Below are 18831 nucleotides of genomic sequence, written 5' to 3'. Positions count from 1 at the left end.
AACCATATGGGAACCAATCCTGTCTGTGTTCTGTGCACATCCAAAATTCCTGCTGAATAACCCACCCTGGGAGCAAGTTACCAGTGACCCAGGGCTGGGACAGCAGGAGGGTGCAGGTTGGGGCGAGAGCCCAGCGCTGGAGTGGCAGGGGGTGTGGGTGGATGGGGGGAGAACCCAGGGCAGGGGCAGCAGGGGAGTGTGGGGGGGAGCCCAGGGCTGGGGTGCGGGGGCAACCAAAATTTTTTTTTTGTTTTTTGCTTGGGGCAGGAAAAAACCTAGAGCCGTCCCTGGTGGACCGGTACTGGTCTGCGGACCACCACTTTGAGAAGCACTGCCCTAGAGGGTAACATTTAAAAGCGAGAGGCCTCTTTATACCCCAAACCCAGCCCCCATGAAACCCTCCATAATACCCCCCAAACTCCCCCTTGAGACTAGCATAGAAACAGAATACTTTCCATAACCGCCCCAAAGATCCCCATGAAACTCCACAAAAACTTGCCCCCCCCCCCAAAAAACCTTACTCCCTTCAAGTGAGGCCCCCCCCATCTCAGAATCTGGTCTCTTGTGATCCCACCACAAACTTCCTCCCTCTGTGGTGACCCTCACCTCTCCAAACCTTTCCCTGTGTCGGGGCCCCCACATTGGTTCACATTGGTGCACATTGGTGCACAGGGTTTTACAGGATCTCTCATCGCTGGATAAGATATTTGCATAATAGTTCACCAAAGGGTGGCATGAGACGTCTCTACCAAGAGCCAGTAGCCCACTGCTCGTCATAACCATTAGGATAGGCATGTACAGATAATATTGAAGGAGTTATGTATCTATACTAAAAATTATACTTTTAAGGTCTTGGAGTTAAGGCAGGTCACCAAGAGGTGATAACCTCAGAGCTGTTGCTTTCAGGCAGGAAATAACACACCAATCTCCCTGTCTTGTACTTGGTGTTTTGTACATTTTATGCCTGTTTGCATACTGAGCCATAGACAAAAGAACAGATTGTGAAATCTATAGAAACCAACAAGCAGCAGGAGGGATGTCCTGCTTATGAATAAAGACAAAGGATTGTTGTGGTATATCGTGGGGTGCAAGGAAGCACATGGGGTCCATTGGCTAGAAGGAAAATGGACAGCATATCTGCCACATGAAAGGAGGGTCACAGGGAAGCCTGGGTGTAAAACCCTGCAAGGACTTTGAGATGCAAGAGTATGTAGGCTATAGAATGTGTTATATAGCTATCTGTTTCCAATACTTCTACTTACTACTCCTTGAATCTCTGAGTGTTGTTAAATAAGCTAATACTTGATTTTACTATAAACCTATCTAAGTGCTGTGAGGTAAGTCACGCAGTGATCTGAGGTGGAACTGGCAAGCTACAGTGTACTGTTCCTCTGGAAGCAGTGAATCTGTGAATATTGCGAGTATCCAGTGAACCAGGGCCTGGATGCTCCAGGGAGATGGTGAGAGGGCTCAGAGATTAGAGTGTGCCTGTTGCTTACCTGCAGAGAAACAGCAGAGCCTTCATAGATCTAGAGCAGGGGTTCTCAAACTTCATTTCATGACCCCAGGATGGGGGATCAAAGCCTGAGCCCATCCAAGTTCCACTTCCCTGAGTGGGGGGGTCCAAAGCCTGAGTCCCACCGCTCTGGACAGGGGGGCCAAAGCTGAAACTGAAGGGCTTTAGCCCCAGGCAGGGGGTCTGCAGCCTGAGTCCCGCCACCCAAGGCTGAAGTCCTCAATCTTTGGCGTTGACCCAGGGTCGTGGGTCTCAGGCTTCATCCCTGGGCCCCAGCAAGACTAAGCCAGCTCTGGTGACCCCATTCAAGGTGATTCATGACCCACTTTGGGGTCCCAACCCACAGTTTGAGGCCTGCTGGTCTAGAGGGGAGTGCTTGTGTTGCCTGTGGCCAGTGGCATTGGGGAGCTGAACCCTGGCAGGCACAGACAAGGCTTCTTCATGCTAAGAGCAGGTGCTACCAAGGTGCCTCACAAACCTGGGTACCACCAGGAAATGTCACACCCAGCTCCTGGAGTCAGGTGATTATGGGAGTATCTGGGCTTCCAGTCTAAATGAGAAAAGGTTGGAGCCCTTCTGGCTATAGAGATAAGCTTGAAAAATGTGACTCAAGTGTGGCCAAGGGATCAAAAACCTGAATGCAATCCCCCCAGCACGCACACAATTTTTTGAACACTTGTGATTGACAATACTTCATGCCCCAGTCACCCCCAAAAGTCTGTTCCCCTAGCATGTCTCTCCATGCCTCTGAGGTCCTGACCCTAGTCATTGGGAATCCCCTTTAAATGAAGGTGTTGAGCAACTAATAGTTCCTAGAAAATACATAAAATGCTTTTCTTTGCCATATGCTGCTCAGGAGAATCCAAGATATTACTCCACATGCCCACATTTTTCCAGCACCACAGGCTTTACTCAGATTTCCATAGCCTTTAATATTGCCCTAGCTCTCTAAAGTTAATGCTAGAAGGGTGTTGCTGGGTCAGTAGACCCAATTTTATGATTCTTTCAGCCCCATCCATTTTGACAGGAATTGCATGATGGGATCCTAAGGCAGGAAAGAGCTAGCTGTACATCAGAGGAGTCTTTTTTGGGTAGCAGTTTTATCATGCTTAGATTCTAGGAACTGTCCAGTATGGGGTTGGATATTTACTCATCCTGTAACTACTCTAAAAAAGCACTTCTCAAGCTGAGGTGTGGACCAGTGATGATATGCAGGGCTGGCTCCAGGCACCAGCTTAGCAACCAGGTGCTTGGGGCGGCCCCTCCAGAGAAGGGTGGCATGTCCAGGTGTTCGGCGGCAATTTGGCAGAGGGTCCCTTGCTCCTGCTCGGAGTGAAGGATCTCCCGTTGAATTGCTGCAGATCGCGATCGTGGCTCTTTTTTTTTTTTTTTTGGCTGCTTCGGGCGGCAAAACCCCTGGAGCCGGCCCTGATTATCTAGACCACTTACTGGTGGGCCACTGACAGCTGCATAGTCACATGATGCTGGCTCCACCTCTTTGGTTACAGGTGGTTCTTTACAGGTACTTTCTCCACCAGCTTATGCTAGAGATCCCAGTGAAAGCTGCATGTCAGCAATTGCTGTATTTGCCAGGGGGACACTGTGCAATAGCAAAGGAGACCATGAGTGGGTGGGGACATAATCTGTACGCAGGTGACAGGGCGGGGCGCTGTTCATGAGATGATCTCTACTAGGATGTTACTATGCAGAACATGCCACTGCTCTAAAAGCTTACACCAGAGAGTATCCCCACATCAAATGTGGAAAGTTCTCTTTTTGGTCCAGCATCTGATTTTATTTTTTCCTAAACAAAATTGAATTGATTCCAGGGGTAACCCAGGCTTGATGTTTTGTTTTGTTTTTTTTTTAAAATTATGTACCTCTCCAAATTAAACATCACCCCAATAGTCGTTTGCTTAACCTTCAGTTGCTATCCCATACACAGTCAAAGATAGATAGTATTTAAAGTCAATCCCTTTCTTACTTAGCTTGGACTGTGTGTTGCCATAGTGAAGATATTTATTCTCTCTGTGCCTCGGTTGTCCCATCTGTAAAATTAAGATGATGCTTCCCTAGCTCATGGTGCTCATGTAAGTAAGGCACTTGGGGCCAGATCCTTAAAGGTGCTGAGTCTCCTAGCTTCCACTGATCTCCCAGACCTGTGCCGTAACCTACAAGTCCAGTTTCCTCAGCAATACATAGATTGTCTTTAACTGTGTGCATTTTTAATGTTCTTTTTTTTTTATTTGAATGAGAAGAATCTTGAAGTCTTCCCTGATGAATTGTCCTTATTGACAAATGGAAGTTAGGAATCTTGATAGCTTGGTGGATGTAGGCCTAGGACAGTGTGTAAGAACCTTGATATCTATAGATGGAGTCTGCACTCATTGAAGGCAAAGAGAGTTTGGCCTCAATGGAGCAGGATCAGGCCATTAAATGATAAAATCTACAGAAAGTTATAACTGTAAACCACTTCAGCACACTGCAAACTACATCAGCAGTCATGAATCAGCTGCAAATCTTGCTCATACACCCATTTCCTGTGAACAGCATCATATCTACTTCATGTCTAACATCAGTAAGTATATGGCAAAGTCACTTATGCCCCAGAGCACCAGTCTGCTAGATTTAAATTTTATCCTCTTTCTGGCAATTACGTCAGTTGTTTAGCGATTATAATTCACTGGCTTTATTTATATCTGGTACAGGACATAAATGCAAGAGTGATTAAGTTCTGGGCTCAAAAGCTGAGATCCAAGGCAGCTCCGGGCAGGATCAAGAGGAATAACAATACAATTTTGCGCATACATAGCACCTTTCCTCTAAGAAGCTCCAAGCATGGGAAAATATCATTATCCCTGTTTCCCAGCTGAAGAAACAGAGACTTAGAGCACTTTGTGGCCTGTTAGTCAGAGATGATCTGTGATTTTTTTTTTTTCCCCAAGTGGTACAGTAAGCCATTGGGCAGAGCAAGGAATAATGTGGAAGAGTTATGGATCCCAGGCATGGCTTCCCATGGGATCTGCCAACATACAGCCATTTTGCTGCTCTCAGGCTCATTCCCTGCCAGTGTCTAATGTTTGTTGAGAGGCACGTTTTCCATTGACTATTTTCCCCAGAGCTGCCTTCATCTCGTGATTCCATAGGCTGTATATGATGGGGTTTAGCATGGGCGTTAAAATGCAATACAGAGTAGAGACCAGGATGTCTATACCCAGCGAGTAGCCCGAGCGGGGCTGATTATAATTAAACAGAGCCATCCTGTAATCCATAACAACGATGGTAAAGTGGGAGATACAGGTGGAGAAGGCCTTACGTCTGCCCTCAGTGGAGTAGATTTGGAGGATGGCTTGGATGATGCAGATGTAGGAAACCCCAGCGAACAAGCAGGGTCTGATGCCAATGAACACGCTGGCTGCATGCAGAACAGCTTTGTTCAGGGCAGTGTCAGTGCAGGACAGCTCCAAAAGAGGGCGCAAGTCACACATGAAATGGCTAATATCATCAAGCCCGCCCAATAACAGAGCAGACATCAGAAGAGAATGGAAGAGCGAATTTAGAAAGCCACATGCCCAGGATCCAGCAGCCAGCTAGAGACAGGCTTTCCTGTTCATAGTGACTGTATAAAGCAAAGGGGGAAGATAGCAATGTATCTATCATAAGCCATGGTGACTAAGAAGATCCGTTCTGAACCAAGTGACGTAATGAGAAAAAAGATTTGTGACAGGCACCCAGCACAGGAAATGGTCTTTTTCTCCTGGAGGAAGTTCACCAACATTTTAGGAGTAGTAGTGGATGTATAGAAGAGGTCTATGAGGGACAGGTTATAGAGAAGAAAGTACATGGGTGTGTGCAGGCCAGAGTCACCTGTGATTAACATAATGTTCCCTACAAGGATAATGGTGTAAATAAGCAAAAATACCAGAAAGAATAATGTCTGCAATGCAGGATGTTTTGCGAATTTCAGAAATATGTATTCTGTCATCTGTTTGGTGTTCCATTTATCCCTATGGGAAAGAAGAGTAAGAATTAATCAATAAGTCAAACACCTCTAATTCAAAAAATATCACCAGTAGGAGAACGCTTCAATCTCCTTGGTCACTCAATAACAGACCTGAAATTGGCAATTCTTCAAAAACAGACTCCAATGTGAAACTGCAGAACTGGAATTAATTTGCAAACTAGACACCATCAGATTAGGCCTGAATAAAGACTGGGAGTGGTTGGGTCATAACAAAACCTAAACCTAATTTCCCCAATCCTAATTTCCCCGCACTGTTATTCAGACCTTCTTGTCAACTGTCTTAAATGGGCCACTCTCATTACCACTTCAAAAGTTATTTTTCCTCCCTTGGTATCCTGCTATCAATTGAATTGTCTCGTTAGACTGACCTCACACTTGGTAAGGCATCTCACATCTTTGCATATATTTATACATGGACTGGAAAATACAGGAGCAAGTATCTGATGAGGTGGGTTCTAGCCCACGAAAGCTTAAGTCCAAATAAATTTGTTAGTCTCTAAGGTGCCACAAGGATTCCTCAAAAAATACTGTTCCTGCATCTGAATATGCTAGACACAGATTGTTTTTAAGTGCGTAACTTCAGTTTGGCACCAGCTTCCAGTTCCTTCATTCTCTGAGTTTCTGCGTGCTTCCCCTCAGTTGTTTTACTTTTATACAAACTATTTAAATAGTTGATGGTGTGTTCTGATTTAATCACTGGCTCTTTGTCTGATGACACTCCTGGATGGGTTGCTTCAGGGGGTAAGCTACCTACTGTGCCAGCAATCTGTCCTGAGATACTCACCACGCTTCAGATACTGTTTCATCTGATTTCCAGCTATTTGCTTTTCTTTTCTAGCTTTCCACTCTGGGCTGATTAAACGGCATGTCTGATTCAGATTGCCTGGGAACCCGTGAGCACTCAGACTCTGCTCACTGAGACAACAGATGATAAAAACAGGAGTTATTCTGCTTTCTTAATTAAACCTAAACAGCAGTGATTAGCTCAGTGTAAATTAGCAGGAGGATGTGAGTAGATGGAATGGTCTAACCTGCTGTTTTCTATAAAATATTGTATCCTCACTGATTCCCAAGGTTTGGTGGGCAGGTTGTTTCTGCAGCAGTATTTAAAGAGAGGTGGAGACATATTCACCTAGGGGATTTATTCACAGAAGCATCTCAAAATTAACAAGAGTCAATTTGTGCTGTGGGGTTCTGCGATCATCTATTATCAAGTGGATAGTTATGTAGTTTGAGATTTTCAAAGAAGCCCAAGTGAATTGGGTGCCTGCCTCTTAGGTCCCTTTGTAACTCCCAACTTTAAATATTGCAATTATTAAAATGTTGCCATTTGATTCAAATCAACACTTGAGAGATGGTCTATGCTGTTTCATGAGCAGAGGAGAGGAAAGTGATCAGGAACAGTCAGGATGGATTCACCAAAGGCAAGTCATGCCTGACTAACCTAATTGCCTTTTATGACGAGATAACTGGCTCTGTGGATGAGGGGAAAGCAGTGGACTTGTTGTTCCTTGACTTTAGCAAAGCTTTTGATATGGTCTCCCACAGTATTCTTGCCTACAGGTTAAAGAAGTATGGGGTGGATGAATGGACTATAAGGTGGATAGAAAGCTGGCTAGGACGTTGGGCTCAGCGGGTAGTGATCAATGGCTCCATGTTTAGTTGGCAGCCGATATCAAGTGGAGTGCCCCGAAGGTCGGTCCTGGGGCTGATTTTGTTCAGTATCTTCACTAATGATCTGGAGGATGGTGTGGACTGCACCCCCAGCAAATTTGCAGATGACAGTAAACTGGGAGGAGTGGTAGATATGCTGGAGGGTAGGGATAGAATACAGAGGGACCTAGACAAATTAGAGGATTGGGCGGTGACGTTATTGATATAATCTAGGACTATATAGAACATGGTTGCAACCAAGGTCCTGTAGTGGCACCAAATCTTATGTAAAGGGGGTCATATAAGGTGTCTAAGAACTTGTTATGGATTGCTGGTTATGATTATGCTGTCTGTGTGTATGTATCATTTTGTAATTGAAGTTATGAATATTGGCTCTTTACTGTCTATATATTTCAAACTTGTGCTGTGCTTCTGGGTGACATCCCAGACAAGTTGGTGTTAGCTCTGCCTAGCCTGCTTGATGGCCCATCAAGGACCATCAGCTGTACAACTGACCCATTGAGAGAAGGCTGATACGCCTTGTAACTCAGCAAAGTATGCAGAAACTTGCCCATGTGACTCCAGACTCCATTTTGCTGTAATTTTCCACAGTAAGAACAAAGAGGTGTTCTTACACCTGGAAAAGACTATAAAAGGCGGATGCCTCATCTCCATCTTGTCTTCAGTCCTGCTTCTGACCTCTGGAGGGACTTTGCTACAAACTGAAGCTCTGAACAAAGGACTGAATGACCCATCCCAGTGGGGGATATACTCCAGAGACTTGATTTGAACCTGCAGTTTACTCCATCACTGCTACAAGCCTGAACTAAGAAGTTTGCCATTACTGTATGTAACTGATTCCTGTAGCGAGGTGGTGGGATCCCCCACAGCCCCGCTGAGGGACGAACCAGCCCTAACACCAAGGTGGGAGGAACCACTGGATCCTGCGCCTGCCCCTCAGAGGTCACGACGCCGACACGGAAGTATAAAAGCTCACCGGCAAAGCTCAGTGGAGAACCAGCCGCTGGAGAGACTAGACGTCTGCGACCGAGCTCCCTCTTGGGAGATAGCAGCAGACCGCGGCTGGCCGGAGGTCAACACCGGGCCAGCTGAGCCTACCCCTCGCTCGGTACCCTGAGGACTAGATGGGCTGGCCCCTTCCAGCTCCCCCGAGGAGGAGCTGAGCCGAGGCTGCCCCTTCCTAGCTACGCCAAGGAACAGCCAAGCCTGCCCTTCGTTACCCTGAGGAACCGATGGTGTTCGAGACTGCCGAGGACGCTAGCACGACCCAGGTACCCTACGAGGGGGAGTGTAGAAGTAGCCTGGGGGCAGCCGACCCCAGTCTGGCTGCAGCACTGCCTGAACCTATGTCAGTGTGTAGCGGCGAGGATCCCCACTGACAGTAGCGAGTCTTTGCCGGTGCTAGGGCCCCGGCTGGAACGCAGCGAGAGGAGGGTCTGAGTCCCCTCCTGCCATCCACTACTTGGGTGACAGCTCCTCCTTGTCCTTTTCCTGGCCTGGAGAGCTAGGACAATTTGAATACTGACTCAGCCCCTGCTTAAGGCCTGAGTCCCTGACTGTTTGCTTGCTGCTCCACCCTGACCTAGAGCCCGGGCTGCTATGCACTATTGACTCAGCCCTGGTTAAATGTCTGAGCCCCTAACCGTGTGCTTGCCGTCCCACACTGCCGCGGGCCCGGACTGACGAGATTAGAGCGAGGCAGTGGGATACTGCACAGCCCCGCTGAGGGACGAACCTCGGCAAAGCCCCTCTATATTTCCATTTAACCAATTCTAGCTCTCATCTATATCTTTTTCTTTATGAATAAACCTTTAGATTCTAAAAGATTGGCAACAGCGTTATTTGTGGGTAAGATCTGATTGTATATTGACCTGGGGCTGGGCTTGATTCTTTGGGATTGAGAGAACTTTTTTCTTTATTGGGTGTTGGTTTTCATAACCATTCATCCCAGGACGAGTGACACTGGTGGTAATACTGGGAAACTGGAGTGTATAAGGGAATTGCTTGTTTGACTTGTGGTTAGCCAGTGGGGTGAGACCAAAGTCCTCTTTGGCTGGCTGGTTTGGTTTGCCTTAGAGGTTGAAAAACGCCAGCCTTGGCCGTAACTGCCTGTTTTTAGCGTTTTGTCCTGAATTGGCACTCTCACTTGGGTCTGCCAAGAACCGCATCGTCACATGGGCCAAAAGAAATCTGAAGAGGTTCTACAAGGACAAGTGCTGAGTCCTGCACTTAGGATGGAAGAATCCCACACACTGCTACAGACTAGGGAATAATGGCTAGGCCGCAGTTTCTGCAGAAAAGGACCAAGGGTTACAGTGGATGAGAAGTTGGATATGAGTCAACGTGTGCCATTGTTGCCAAGAAGGTAACGGGCATTTTGGCCTGTATAGTAGGGCATTGCTAGCAGATTGAGGACGTGATCATTCCCTCTATTCGACATTGGTGGCCTCATCTGGAGTACTGTGTCCAGTTTTGGGCCCACCATCTACAAGAAGGATGTGGAAAATTGGAAAGAGTCCAGTGGAGGCAACAAAAATGATTAGGGGACTGGAGCACATGATTTACGAGGAGAGGCTGAGGGACCTGGGATTGTTAGTCTGCAGAAGAGAGACTGAGGTGGATTTGATAGCTGCTTTCAACTACTGACAGGGTTTACAAAGAGGATGGATCTAGACTGTTCTAAGTGTAGCAGATGACAGAACAAGGAGTGATGGTCTCAAGTTGCAGTGGAGAGGTTTAGGTTGGATATTAGGAAATACTTTTTCACTAGGAGGGTGGTGAAGCTCTGGAATGGGTTACCTAGGGAGGTGGTAGAATCTCCTTCCTTAGAGGTTTTTAAGGTCAGGCTTGACAAAGCCCTGGCTGGGATATTTTGTTGGGGATTGGTCCTGCTTTGAGCAGAGGGTTGGACTAGATGACCTTCTGAGGTCTCTTCCAACCCTGATATTCTATGCTCATTTTCCAACAGTAGGTTAAATCCTGAAGTCCTTATTCAAAGGACAAAACTCCCAAATGAAGTCAAGACTTGTAAGAGTGACAGGACCTATGCCAGTTATTTTGAGGCTTGCTCAGCTCTCATTTAAAGGGTTTAGCAGCTGAGTTCAGGTAAACATTGTCTACTTAACCACACTTTTTAATCAGCAGATTAAACTGGAAATATGGGAACAGATTTATGTCACTAGTGTCCTGATCCTCAGGAAGGCAGGCCCAGTCCTTTGGGAGTATCTGAGTCCTTGAGAAACCTGGGTTCAAGCCTTTGCTCTGCCACAGACTTTTTGTATGACATTGGGAAAGTCATTTAGGCCCAGATCCTCAAAAGTATTTAGCACCATTGATTTCAAGGGGAGGTAGGTGCCTACCTACTGCTAAGCATCTGGGCGTTAGTCTCTCTGGGCCTCAGTTCCCCATCTGTGCAATGTGGATAATAGCATGGCCCTGCCTCACAATGGTATGTGAGGATAAATACATTAAAAATGGAGAGGCACTCAGATATGAAGGGAATGGGGACCAGAGAAATACCCAAGAGAGACTGATCCTGATCCAGTTCAAGACCATGAGAGCTTTATTATTGTCTCTGATGGGAGCAGGTTTGGGCCCCATCAGCACTTGCTGGTTTTGGTTGGCTCACAAATAGCCTTTCTCCTAGTAGTTCCAGCCCTTGGAAAACCAGGAAGGGAAGGATCCAGACATATATCTGATCCAAACAGTTCTGAAACTCAAAAGAGCTATGGGCTTAAACTTTGGATGAAGATTCAGATGTGTTTTTCATTTTATCCAAACTGATTCACTCACTCTGATATAAACATCCTAGAAGCACCATGTCTTCTGAGTTTGAGATCTCTGGTGTGGGCTCCTGAAACACCCAGGATGATATCCTGGCCCCACTGAAGTCAATGGGAGCTTGACCACTGCCTTAAATGGGGAGACAATCTCCCTCCTAGTCTTCCCCCATCTCAAAGTGATTGGCATCTACTCTAGTTTGTGACAGACTGATCCAGTGAAATCTTCATTCACTGGGGAGCCTGACTGGTGAGAAGTGGGAGAAAGTCCGTTAAGGAATAACATGGACTGTTTCATTGTCTAGAATAGGTTCATGTTACTCACTGGGAATATGCTTTTTGAGTCTTATGCTGCTTATGATGCACATCCAGGACAAGCTGCATCTGGAGGTATAGAACCCTTATCAATATAACATACTTGGTATTGAAACAGTGATTTATATTGTCTCAGCACTGTACTAACCCTAACGAGTTAATTAGGGAAGTGCATGGTCCTTTGAATGGAGGGGCAGAGATGTCTGAGGCAGGGTGTGTAGTTCAGATTCTGGTAGATATATTGAGGGAAGAGTCTGATGGCATATGCCTACTCCCTGGGCCTGGACTGGGAGCTCATTAGTTCTCTAACTAAACAAGGTTGGGCCTTGGAGAGGAGCTCTCCAAGGGAGCTGCAGGAAGTGGTGCTGGCAATTCAATCCAAGGTGCTCTCAGCAGAGCTGAAAGAATGTGCAGTGCTAGTAGGAATTGTGCAGCTGGAGATACTATTGTCTAGCTAAGGCCTATAGCCAAAGTTCCCCACCCTATAGTCTCATCCAGACACAAAAGGATTCTTCACATCCACTATGCTATTTTTTTGGCTATGTGCTGTTCCCTACACATAGCAGTTTGAAATGCTATGAGGGCCTGGGAGAAAACCAATAAACCAGTAAGTAACAATGACTGACATGGATTATGACTAGCTTTTGTTATTTCAATTCTAAAAGCCTATAGCCTGATCCATGCCTTCCACTTGAGGAAAGACTTGATAGTCGGTCCTTATGGATCCTTGGAAGTGAAATCAATTTTTCTGAGTACATTCTGCTCCCAGATCCACATGACAGAACTCCAGTCCAAACCTCTGCTGTCCCTCCAGGCATGTGCCTGCCACAGATATCACAGGAGCTCTGTGACTGCGGAGAGAGGAGATGCTCTTGTGCCAGTCTATTAGCACAAATTGCAACAATTTCAGGACAAAGGATGTGGTGAATCCATTTTTTATTCACTTGATATAAACCACTAGCTTGAAATAGAGAAATTTCACGTTTTTATTGCAGAAAATCAAGCCCATTACTGAGCAGAAGTAGAGTGACCATATTTCCCTTGGTTGAATATGGGACACCTGGTAAAATTACTTGTATTCAAGCGAGTTCCACGGTAATCAATTAGAACTATGCAGTACAAATATTCAAATTACCATCAAGTTGACTGAGCCCCTATTAAAAAGAAATAATATGTAGTTGGATTCTTTTTATTTACCTTCTTATCTTTAAGGCTTTAGGATTCACACAGGGAGGATGACACCCCTCCACACAGAGAGAGGTGACACACACATTCTTGTACACATCTTCCACATTGGTGCGAGGTGGTGACCGACCGACCCTCTCTGCCCTCCATGCCTGGCTGGGACCCCCACCTCTCCTGGTACCTGGCACTGCATCTTCCTAAGGCAAAATGTAGGAGGGGAGCATGCAGGGTCACATGCCCCCCTCCCCAGATTTCTGCCTGGGTTCACACCAGAATGTGGCCATCAGCAGCCTCTGTGGGAGGGAAGGGACAGGAGCTGCTTCCAGACACCGGGTTGGGAGTGTGGGGGATGACCTGGCCCATGTCTTTGCAGAGCTCATCTCTTCTTTCCTTCTGCTCCTCCCTCCCTGTGTGGCCTGGAAACAGCTTGTGCCTGCCTGCCTGAACAGTGGTGAAAGGCAGCTAACACATCCAGGCTGCTGCTGGCCACCAACATAACCCAGCTGCCTCAGGCTACAGTGTGAGCAGGAAGGGGTTAAGCCCTAAAGACGCATTGTGCACCAGGGCTCAGGAAACCTGACTGCATGGGCTTCATGGTATCCAGCCAGAGAAGCAGGGGAGGGTGCCTGGTAGATCCAGGGCAGAGGACTGGGGCGGGGGGGGAGAGGGTGCTAAGCCCCTGCCCTGGGGGCTGCTGTGCAGCCTGCAGGTTTGGGATGGGAACAGGCTGGAAATTGCTTTTGCCCCCCCACCACAGTCCAGAGCTTAGCTGAGGGGTGGAGAGGTTTCCTCATGCCAGAGCTGTGCGGGACTTTGGCACATGCAGAACTCGGTTCCTCCTGGCCAGTGTCCTGGGCCAGAGGGTCTTGAGATTTCCTAGGGTGCCAGACCAGCCAGAGGCAATGGGGGAAGGAAGGAGCCTTCTGGCCAGGCTGTTAATGAGCTAAGCGCTCCAACCAGTGGCTGGTTCTTCACACAGCACTGAAAATGGGACATACCTCACTGAGCCAGATATGGAGGAGCAGCAGGGCTAGGGAAGTGAAGGAGCAAAGCGGGAAGAGGACAGCAAGAGGAGGAGCATGTAAAGGGCCAGTGGGTGGGCAGCAGAGGAGACAAATAACTGGCTGCCACTTGGCGCCTGGCTGTATTCACCGGCCATCACAGCTCACAGTATGCAGACAGTGTCATCCGGAATTGGGATGGGACCCTGCTGGCTGAGAGTCTGCATGCAGTGGGGGCTGCACTGACGGACCAGCAGGGGGAGCGGCTGGCCCCAAGCACCGCATCTTTGTCCTGCCACCAGGCTTGCACGCCCTCCCCATCATCGGCCACTGGACCCACCCCACTCACTGCTGGCAGGCGGGTGGCTGGTGAACAAGGATCTGGCCAGCAGCAGAACCCACCACTACTGATGGGAGGGGAGACAGAAAACATGGGACAGTTTGCCCATTTTAAAGAAAAAGTCAGGACACCTGCAGGAGGGCTTAAAAACGGGACTGTGCCTTTAAAAATGGGATGTCTGGTCACCCTAAGCAGAAGTGAATGCATTTCTCTCCAAAACGGTGGGTTATTTTTTTTCAGATGACGCACAGTGAAATCTCCCATTTCTTGTGAAATTGCTTCACTATCATTTGTCTGATGAGAAATATATGTGTGTGTTATGCAGGCTGTGCAAGATTGATGGTGTCCTCAGCTAGTCGTTTCCTTGCAGTTAGGAGTTTGGTTTTGTATACCATGTTATAGGTAACGATGCTGCTGTTTCTTAGGCAGATGGCATGAGGCAAACTTGACTCATCCTGTGCAGTGGAGTTCAGGAAGTAGACCGGACAGCCACATAAGCAGAAACCAGTGCATTGCAAGATATCAGTTGATGAACTGTTTGGACTATTGTGCCAAGCACATTGCCAGAGTGGAGTCTACCTGGGTTGTTAGTTTCATTGAGAGCGGGAAGCAAAGGAGAGTACTCTATCTAGGTGAAACTGAAGGGTGAATGTAGGTTGCACTCTGTAATTACCTAAGCTGGAATTTTGCCAAGACATTAGGGTAACACTTCGGTTTTATGCATTGTTAGTTCTTTAATTACCATGGTTTTCCTTCTCATTCAGAAGACATCACCTCTGGCACCAAAGTGCCCCTTAACACCTGTTCCATACTGATTTAGAGAAGAAAGCACCACCTACTAAATCATCTGCACTAGCTAAGTGTTCCTTTAAAATACTGAACTTGCCCATTCTTGCTTAGGTTCTGAGATCTGATTACTGCCCCATGTGTAAGGGTTAGAGGCTGCTCTTGAAATCTAGAGGAGATACTAACCTCTCATGAAACTAGACTGGAAGAACTAACTCTTAAAAGAGGTTGAAAACACTCAGATATTCTTTCTCTTCTAATCAACCCATTAATTTTGCAATTTACTTCTCTCTCCTGAGGAATTGCCACTAGTGCTTTAATATTAAGTATTGTACGGGGTATTATTCAAAAAGAGCTGTTGTGTTTTTACAGATGCAAACATTATATAACTTTGAAATACGGTGCAGTGGGTATTGTTAAAACTGCAGTTTGTTCACAGCAGACAAATAGAAGACTGCCCATTACAAGAGTTCTCTAGTGACTCAGTCTAAGTGCATCTCCAACATAACCTTTCCCCACAAGTCATAATTAGCTAAGTACTAACATAATTGTATTCGTGTGCAGGTAAATGAAAGCTGAGTCAAGCCAACTTATCCCACTCTGACCCTCTTTATTTTGCAATGTGAACTTTGTACAATAATTACTCTGTAAGCTATTTATCACCTAAGGGGCAGATGATCATAGGCTGAGCAGCTGAGAATCTGGCTGACAGTAGAATACTTATCCAGCTATCTGTTCCTTCCTGACCTTTAAGCCAGAGCCTCACCAAAGTTGATTTCAGGACATGGGATTCAGTATAGCATTTACGCAGTGTCAGGTGGCTTTTATCCGCAGGCCCAGTGGAGGATCACAAGTAGTACTACTGAGATTGATCACAAAGGGTGAAATCCTGGCCTGAGTGACATCAATGATCAAACTCCCTTTGACATCAATGGGGTCAGAATTTCACCCAGGAAGTAATCCTAGGTGCTGCTATCATGGCACATCCAATTGTGGTAGCATTTGTCTAACTTCTGCTAGTGTCTAATGCTAGATGTTGGCTTCAGACCCTAGTACATCTTCCAGCATCTGCTGCCTAATGCTAGCATCAGTATACAAAGCTAGTTGTTCTGCCAGAGTTGGACACTAGGAAGCTACTAACTTCATAGAACTGCCCAGGAACATGTGAGGGACAGGGCTAACAGGAGCCTGGCAAAGGGGGAGAACGCGGAGAAGAGAATGAGATAGGGAAGAAAGATGAACAAACACATAGCAGGGAATACAGGAACCAGAAGGAGATGCAGAAGCCAGAGAGGGATGAAATGTGACCTGCAAGAAACAGCGCCTCTTCTCATAGCCTGACTCACAGCAGTATGACAAGATAAGCAGGTGGGATGATGGAGGAGGCAGAATCACTTTCCAACAGTCAACAAAACAAGATATGGAGAGCTATTTCCCTTTAAAAAGTTGGTGGGCCACTTTACCACTTCAATGAATGTCTGAACTAAGCTCTGCCCAAGGTCTAAAGTAAGCAAACACCTAGGTTAGTTTAGGAGTAATAGAGTTAGGGCTGTATGTTTCCTAGGCCAGTTTGGGGTCAGGGTCAGAAACCCCCGAGTGCCCACTTGCATGAAGGTATAGGAGCAGTGTAATGGGATGTATTGGAGGTATTACATATGGGCTAAGCATTGCTCATATTAGAGAGAGGTCAAATCTCCAAGCCTCTCTACAATTCAGGGTTTGGAGAGGTAAGATGTGAATCCACAGCCCCAAACCTGACCCCTGGCTTTAGTTCCAGGTCAGATCCCAAACTGGAAAGCATCTATTTTCCAGTTCAGCCACAATCTAGCGAGAGCAGCCCATGTTGCCAATAGTCTGTGATTGGCGTGTCCATGTTATGAAAAAGTTGCATACTGGGATCCAGCTCCAAACCCTAGTCCTGTCTCAGCCCATAATAATGGAATAAACTAGTTTAAACTGAACACCTGTTCCTTTTTATATCTGTAACCCTTCTGCCAGGTGCAGCCAGCAGCAACAAGGGCCAGGTTCAGTATCTAAGGGTTCCTTTTCAACAATACAACACAAAGCCGGCTCAAGCCCCCACCCAGTGACATGGGACAATTACACATCACCCCCTGGGCACCTCAAAGAGGTAATACTTCCCCGCTCACAAACACAGAGTCCAAGTGTAGCAAAAACTTTTAATAAAAGGAGGGAAGTAACTCAGCATTAATTTGGGAAAACACCCAAATTCATAAACATAAACCATGATGAAAAGACTCACCCCCAAGTAAGTTGGGCAGTGTCCTTTTCCCCTCAGGTTCTTAAGTCCAGCAACCCAAAAGTCCTTTGAATGTGCCCATCCCTTCTCTGCACTCCACTCACAGTTGCTGTCCTTGGCCAGTGCAGCCCCAGAGTCCAGAGGTTCATCCACAGAGTTCACCTCTCACCCTGTGTGGAGGTAGGGTGTGTAAGGAGGCACCTTACACACTCCGCTGCGTGGGTACTTGCTCATCACACCAATGGCCGATTGCCAAGCCTCTGCAGGGCTCTGCTCTGGCCCTCTCCACCAGCCACCCTGCTAACTGCTTGCCGCACTTCTCTGCCAGCCATCCTGCTGGCTGCATGCCACACTGCTCTGCCAGCCATCCTGCTGGCCACTTGCCAAGATGTCTTCAGGGCCCCCCACTTAACACAGCTCTCTGTGATTTCAGCTGTTAGTGGAGAAGCACCTGGGGAAGCCTCCTGCAATAGAGACACTGCCCCAAAGTAAGTCTAATACTTAGACCTAGGTAACAGTGATTTCAGCTCTGCAGCATGTAACAAGACTCTAAATTGAGTCTTTTATTATACCATGGAGAGAGCAAGGGTCAAATGGTGTCTCGGACCCTTTAACAAAGGGGTGGGCAAACTACGGCCTGCAGGCCACATCCAGCCCATCAGACCATTTAAACCAGTCTTCAGCTCTACCGGGGAGCAGGGTCAGGAGTTTGCCCTGGTCCAGCGTTCTAGCCAGGGAGCAGGATTGGGGGCTTGCCCTGCTCTGTGTGGCTCCCAGGAAGCAGCCGGCATGATCTGTCTCCTATGTAGAACATGGAGGCGTGGCCAGGTGGCTCTGCACGCTACCCCATCTGCAGGTGCCACTCCCACAGCTCCCACTGGCCGCAGTTCCTGGCCAATGGGAGCTGCAGAGGGGACACGATTCCGGGAGCTGCTTGCAGTAAGCACCACCCAGAGCCAGCACCCCTGAGCCCCCACACACCCTAATCTCCTGCCACAGCCCTGATCCCCCTCCTGTCCTCCAAACCCCTCAATCCCAGCCCAGAGCCCCCTCTTCTACCCCAAACCCCTCATCCTCAGCCCCACCCCAGAGCCCTCCCCCTCCCACACTCTGAGCTCCTCATTTCTGGCCCCACCACAGAGCCCTCACCCCCTGCATCCCTGTCCCCAATTTCATGAGCATTCATGGCTCACCATACAATTGCCATACCCCAATGTGGCCCTCAAGCCAGAACATTTTCTCACACCTGCTTTAACAGGACCCATGCCACCAGGTATAAGCACTCATCCCCAACCTCCATCAACTCATTGGGCTTTGGAACCCATATCCCCTGCTTAGCGAATGCTATTCAGTTGAGGGTGAGTCCCTCCATTGGGATATGCCAGATACAGTTCTGCTGCCCTTGGTTCACACAACAAGGATAACAACCCTTTACTACTCCTGCCTCAATAATAAGGAGACTGGGGATCCAACACCAGCCACAACATAAGAACATACGAACATAAGAATGACCGTACCGGGTCAGACCAAAGGTCTATCTAGCCCAGTGTCTGTCTACCGACAGTGGCCAATGCCAGGTGCCCCAGAGGCAGTGAACCTAACAGGCAATGATCAAGTGATCTCTCTCCTGCCATCCGTCTCCATCCTCTGACGAACAGAGGCTAGGGACACCATTCTTTACCCATCCTGGCTAATAGCCATTTATGGACTAAACCACCATGAATTTATCCAGTTCCTTTACAATTTGTTATAGTCCTAGCCTTCACAACCCTCCAGGTAAGGCAGTCAACCAAGTTTGACTGTGCACAGTGGAGAACTTCTTTGATTGTTTTTAAACCGCTGCCATTAATTTCATTTGGTGACCCCTATTCTGTAAATTAATGGGGAATAAGTAATAACTTTTCCTTATCACTTTCTTCTAACATCATCATGATTTTATATACCTCTGTCA

The 18831-nt window shown here is 47.3% G+C and overlaps 1 protein-coding gene and 1 pseudogene across 2 annotated transcripts in view; one reads left to right on the top strand and one right to left on the bottom strand.

Moving 5' to 3' along the window:
- The window catches only part of SEC14L5 (SEC14 like lipid binding 5), a 982653-nt gene that overhangs the window by 66397 nt on the left and 897425 nt on the right, over positions 1 to 18831 (top strand). The gene's annotated exons all lie outside the window — the stretch shown is intronic.
- Positions 4573 to 5501, bottom strand: LOC142047288 (olfactory receptor 5V1-like; annotated as a pseudogene).

Source organism: Chelonoidis abingdonii, chromosome 9, assembly GCF_003597395.2.
Source record: "Chelonoidis abingdonii isolate Lonesome George chromosome 9, CheloAbing_2.0, whole genome shotgun sequence".
NCBI lineage: Eukaryota > Metazoa > Chordata > Testudines > Testudinidae > Chelonoidis > Chelonoidis abingdonii.
Note: the sequence above shows the minus strand (reverse complement) of the source record. Positions and strands in the feature narration are given on the sequence as shown.